Source organism: Oncorhynchus mykiss, chromosome 4 (genome assembly GCF_013265735.2).
Source record: "Oncorhynchus mykiss isolate Arlee chromosome 4, USDA_OmykA_1.1, whole genome shotgun sequence".
NCBI lineage: Eukaryota > Metazoa > Chordata > Actinopteri > Salmoniformes > Salmonidae > Oncorhynchus > Oncorhynchus mykiss.
The window spans coordinates 32,594,355-32,599,899 of NC_048568.1; positions in this window are offsets into that span (position 1 = coordinate 32,594,355).

The window sequence follows — 5,545 nt, forward strand, 5'->3', positions numbered from 1 at the left end:
GGTCAGAACAGCGAAATGTGGAGGTGAGAACTTTGTTCTGTAGGTTCTAATTAACATTCAGCCAATCAGTGGCAGCGCCCATCAGCCCCCTATATATAGCCCATTTATATACACTCCCCTACTCATTTATATACACTCCCCTACTTATTTATATACACTCCCCTCCTCATTTATATACACTCCCCCTCCTCATTTATATACACTCTCCTACTCATTTATATACACTCCCATACTCATTTATATTACACTCCCATACTCATTTATATACACTCCCCTACTCATTTATATACACTCCCATACTCATTTATATACACTCCCCTACTTATTTATATACATTCCCCTACTTATTTATATACACTCCCATACTCATTTATATACACTCCCCTACTTATTTACATACACTCCCCTACTTATTTATATAAACTCCCCTTCTCATTTATATACACTCCCCTACTCATTTATATACACTCCCCTGCTTATTTATATACACTCCCCTACTCATTTATTTGAAAGGTGAAGGTAAAAACTTTTATTTGGTTCTAGACTCCAGAGTTTTGGATTTGAGATCAAATCTTTCATATGAGGCGACAGAAAAAATGTCACCCTGTATTTGATGGGATTGTCACAGGAGGTTGGTGGCACCTTAATTGGGGAGGACATGCTCGTGATAATGGCTGGAGTGGAGTAAGAGGAATGGTATCAAATACATCAAACAAATGGTTTCTGTGTTTCATGCTATTCCACCCGTTCTCCTCTCAGCAGCCTCCTGTAATTTTCATACATACAGTGTATCTTTTCTCTTTCTCTAGTCGCCTCATTTAGAAGGTGCCAAGTATTTTGACAAATTAGCATGTAGCGTTTTACATTTAGTCAATATTTTAGTAAATGAAAATGAAAATACCCTCAATAAAAGGTGATGTTCTGTACTATACCTCATATTAAACATTAAACATCTCAAGTCCAAAATGCTAATTTTGCATAATTGCATAATTTACAATCTGTTGAAACTATGAGAATAGAAACGTTCAGAACTTTTGTGGCAAATATATTTTTAAAAAAATGGATGGTGTTAGGGTGTCAGGTAAGGTAGAATTGTCTGTAGAGCTCAGACAGGATTGTGTTGAGGCACAGATCTGGGGAAGGGTACCAACAAATATCTGCAGCATTGAAGGTCCCCAAGAAAACAGTGGTCTCCATCATTCCTAAATGGATGAAGTTTGGAACAACCGAGACTCTTCCTAGAGCTGTCCACCTGGCAAAACAGAGCAATCAGGGGAGAAGGGCCTTGGTCAAGGAGGTGACCAAGAACCCAATGGTCAATATGACAGAGCTCCAGAGTTTCTCTGTGGAAAAGGAAGAACTTTCCAGAAGGACAACCATCTCTGCAGAACTCCACCAATTAAGGCTTTATGGTAGAGTGGCCAGACAGAAGCCACTCCTCAGTAAAAGGCACATGACAGCTTGCTTGTAGTTTGCCAAAAGGCACCTAAAGGACTCTCAGACCATGAGAAACAAGATTCTCTGGTCTGATGAAACTAAGATTGAACACTTTGGCCTGATTGCCAACCATCACATCTGGAGGAAACCTGGCACTATCCCTATGGTGAAGTATGGTGATGGCAGCATCATGCTGTGAGGATGTTTTTCAGTGGCAGGGAATGGGAGACTAGTTAGGATCGAGGGGAAAATGAACGGAGTAAAGTACAGAGAGATCCTTGATTAAAAACCTGCTCCAAAGCGCTCAGGACCTCAGATTGGGGTGAAGGTTTACCTTCCAACAGGACGACAACCCTAAGCACACAGCCAAGACAATGCAGGAGTGGCTTCGGGACAAGTCTCTGAATATGCTTGAAAGGCCCAACCAAAGCCCGGAGTAGAATCCGATCGAACATCACTGGAGAGACCTGAAAATAGCTGTGCAGTGATGCTGCCCATCCAACATGACAGAGCTTGAGGTAATCCGCATGAAGAATGGGAGAAACTCCCTAAATACAGGTGTGCCAAGCTTGTAGTTTCATACCCAAAAAGACTCAAGGCTGTAATCGCTGCCAAAGGTGCTTCAACAAAGTACTGAGTGAAGGGTCTGAATACTTATTTTCATATGATAAGCAGTTTTTTTTTATACATTTGCAAAACTTTAAAAAAAAAAACAGTTTTATTGCTTTGTCATTATGGGAAATTGTGTGTAGATTGATGAGGGAAAAAAACAAAGAAAATGTGGAAAACGTCAAGGAGTGTGAATACTTTTAGAATGCACTGCATTCAGCACCAGTCAAAAGTTTGGACACACCTACTTACTCAAGTTTTTTTTTTTTTACTATTTTTTTTACATTGTTGTGAAGACATCAAAACTACGACATAACACATATGGAATCATGTAGTAACCAAAAAGTGTTAAATATGTTTGATTTTAGATTCTTCAGAGAAGTCACCTTTTGCCTTATTTTACTTGGTTGAGTCAGTTAAGAAAAATTCTTATTTACAATGATGGCCTACCAAAGGGCAAAAAGTCTCCTGTGGGGATGGGGGCTAGGATTTATTTTTAAAATAAACACTACATAAAGAGAGACCTAAGACAACAACACAGCAAGACAGCAACACATGACAACACAGCATAGTTGCAACACAACATGACAACAACATGCTAGCAACACAACATGGCAAAAGCACACAATGGTAGCAGCACAAAATTGGTGCAAACATTACTTGGCACAGACAACACCACAAAGGGCAAGAAGGTAGAGATGACAATACATCACACAAAGCAGCCACAACTGTCAGTAAGATTGTCCACGATTGAGTCTTTGAATGAAGAGATTGAGATAAAACTGTCCAGTTTGAGCATTTTTTGCGGCTCGTTCCAGTCGTTAGCTGCAGCGAACTGGAAAGACGAGTGACCCAGGGATGTGTGTGCTTTGGAGACCTTTAACAGAAAGTGACTGGCAGAATGGATGTTGCATGTGGAGGACGAGGGCTGCAGTAGATAATGTATCTCAGTTAGGGGGGAGTGAGGCCAAAGAGAGTTTTATAAATCAGCATCAACCAGTTGGTCTTGCGACGGGTATACAGAGATGGCCAGTTTACAGAAGAGTATAGAGTGCAGTGATGTGTCCTATAAGGGGCATTGGTGTCAAATCTGATGACCGAATGGTAAAGATCATCTAGCAGCTAAAGAGCACCCTTTCCTGCCCATCTATAAATTAAGTCTCTGTAATCTAGCATGGGTAAAATGATCATCTGAATCAGGAGTAGTTTGGCAGTTGGGGAGAAAGAAGAGCGATTACGATAGAGGAAACCACGTTTAGATTTAACTTTAGCCTGCAGCTTTGATATGTGCTAAGACAAGGACAGTGTAGCATCTATCCATACTTCCAAGTACTTGTATGAGGTTGGCTGATTGTGGAGGCCAGGTCATCTGATGCAGCACCATCACTCTCCTTCTTGGTCAGATAGCCCTTACACAGCCTGGAGGTCTGTTATGGGTCATTGTCCTGTTGAAAAACAAATGATAGTCCCACTAATCACAAACCAGATGGTGTATTGCTGCAGAATGCTGTGGTAACCATCTTGGTTAAGTGTGCCTTGAATTCTAAATAAATCACTGACTGTGTCACCAGTAAAGCACCCGCACACCATCACACCTCATCCTCCATGCTTCAAGGTGGGAGCCACACATGCGGGGATCATCCGTTCGCCAACTCCACGTCTCACAAAGACACAGCGGTTGGAACCAAAAATCAAAGGACAGATTTCCACCGGTCTAATGTCAATTTCTCGAGTTTCTTGGCCCAAGCAAGTCTCTTCTTCTTCTTGGTTTCCTTTAATAGATTGGTTTCTTTTCATAAATTCGACCACGAAGACCTGAATCACTCAGTCTCCTCTGAACAGTTGATGTTGAGACGTTTCTGTTACTTGAACTCTGTGAAGCATTTACTTGGGCTGCAATCTGAGGTGCAGTTAACTTTATTAAACTTATCCTCTGCAGCAGATGTAACTCTGGGTCTTCCTTGCCTGTCCTCATGAGAGCCAGTTTCATCATAGCTTTTGATGGTTTTTGTGACTTAATTTGAACACATTTTCAAAGTTCTAGAAATGTTCCACATTGACTGACCTTCATGTCTTAAAGTAATGATGGATTGAAATTTCTCTTTGCTTATTTGAGCTGTTCTTGCCATAATATGGACTTGGTCTCATACCAAATAGGGCTATATTTTGTATACCACCCCTACCTTGTCACAACACAACTGATTGGCTCAAACGCATTCTGAAGGAAAGATATTCCAAAAATGTACTTTTAAAAAGGCACACCTGTTAATTGAAATGCATTCCAGGTGACTACCTCTGGAATCTGGTTGAGAGAATACCAAGAGTGTGCAAAGCTGTCATCAAGGCAAAGGGTGGCTACTTTGAAGAATTTCAAATATAAAATACATTTGGATTTGTTTAACCTCTCTGGGGTAGGGGGCAGTATTTTGACATCGGGATGAAAAGCGTGCCTAAAGTAAATGCCAGCAGCATTTACCACCCTGCATACCAATGCTGACTTGCTTCTGAAGCCAAGCAGGGTTGGTCCTGGTCAGTTCCTGGATGGGAGACCAGATCCTGCTGGAAGTGGTGTTGGAGGGCTAGTAGGATGCACTCTTTCCTCTGGTCTAAAAAAATGGGACACTGCCCTGTGTAGGGTGCTGTCTTTTGGATGGGATGTTAAATGGGTGTCCTGACTCTCTGAGTTCATTAAAGATCCCATGGCTCTTATCGTAAGAGTAGGGGTGTTAACCCCGGTGTCCTGGCTAAATTCCCAATCTGGCCCTCAAATCATCACGGTCACCTAATAATCCCCAGTTTACAATTGGCTCATTCATCTCTCTCCTGTAACTATTCCCCAGGTTGTTGCTGCAAATGAGAACGTGTTCTCAGTCAACTTACCTGGTAAAATAACGGATAAATTAAAAATTAAAAAATTAAAACTGCCTGTTACTCAGGCCCAGAAGCTAGGATATGCATATAATTGATAGATTTTGATAGAAAAAAACTCTAAAGTTTCTATTACTGATATAATTCTGTCTGTGAGTATAACAGAACTGATATGATAGGCGAAAGGCCACTATTTTCAGTGGCTAGTACTATAATTCTAAGCCCAAGTCCTCCCAAATTGCAGTTCCTAGGGCTTCTACTAGATGTCAACAGTCTTTAGAAAGAGTTTCAGGCTGGTTCTTAGAAAAATGACCAAAAAATTGTAGTTTTTCTAGGTGGCTCCCATTTTGGCTGTAGTGTTTCCAAGAGCATGGAGGAAAGCACATTCTTTCTTATTTATCTCCGGTAATGAACATACTATTCTTCGTCTTAAATTGTATCGTTTATTTGCGTATTAGGATACCTAAGGTTTGACTGTAAATGATGTTTGACTTGTTTGGAAAAGTTTATTAGTAACGTTAGTAACGTTTGGGATTCATTTTGTATGCATTTTGATGGAGGGAAACTGAATGGATTATTGACTGAAGAAGGACATTATCAAACAAAAGGACCATTTGTGATGTAACTGGGA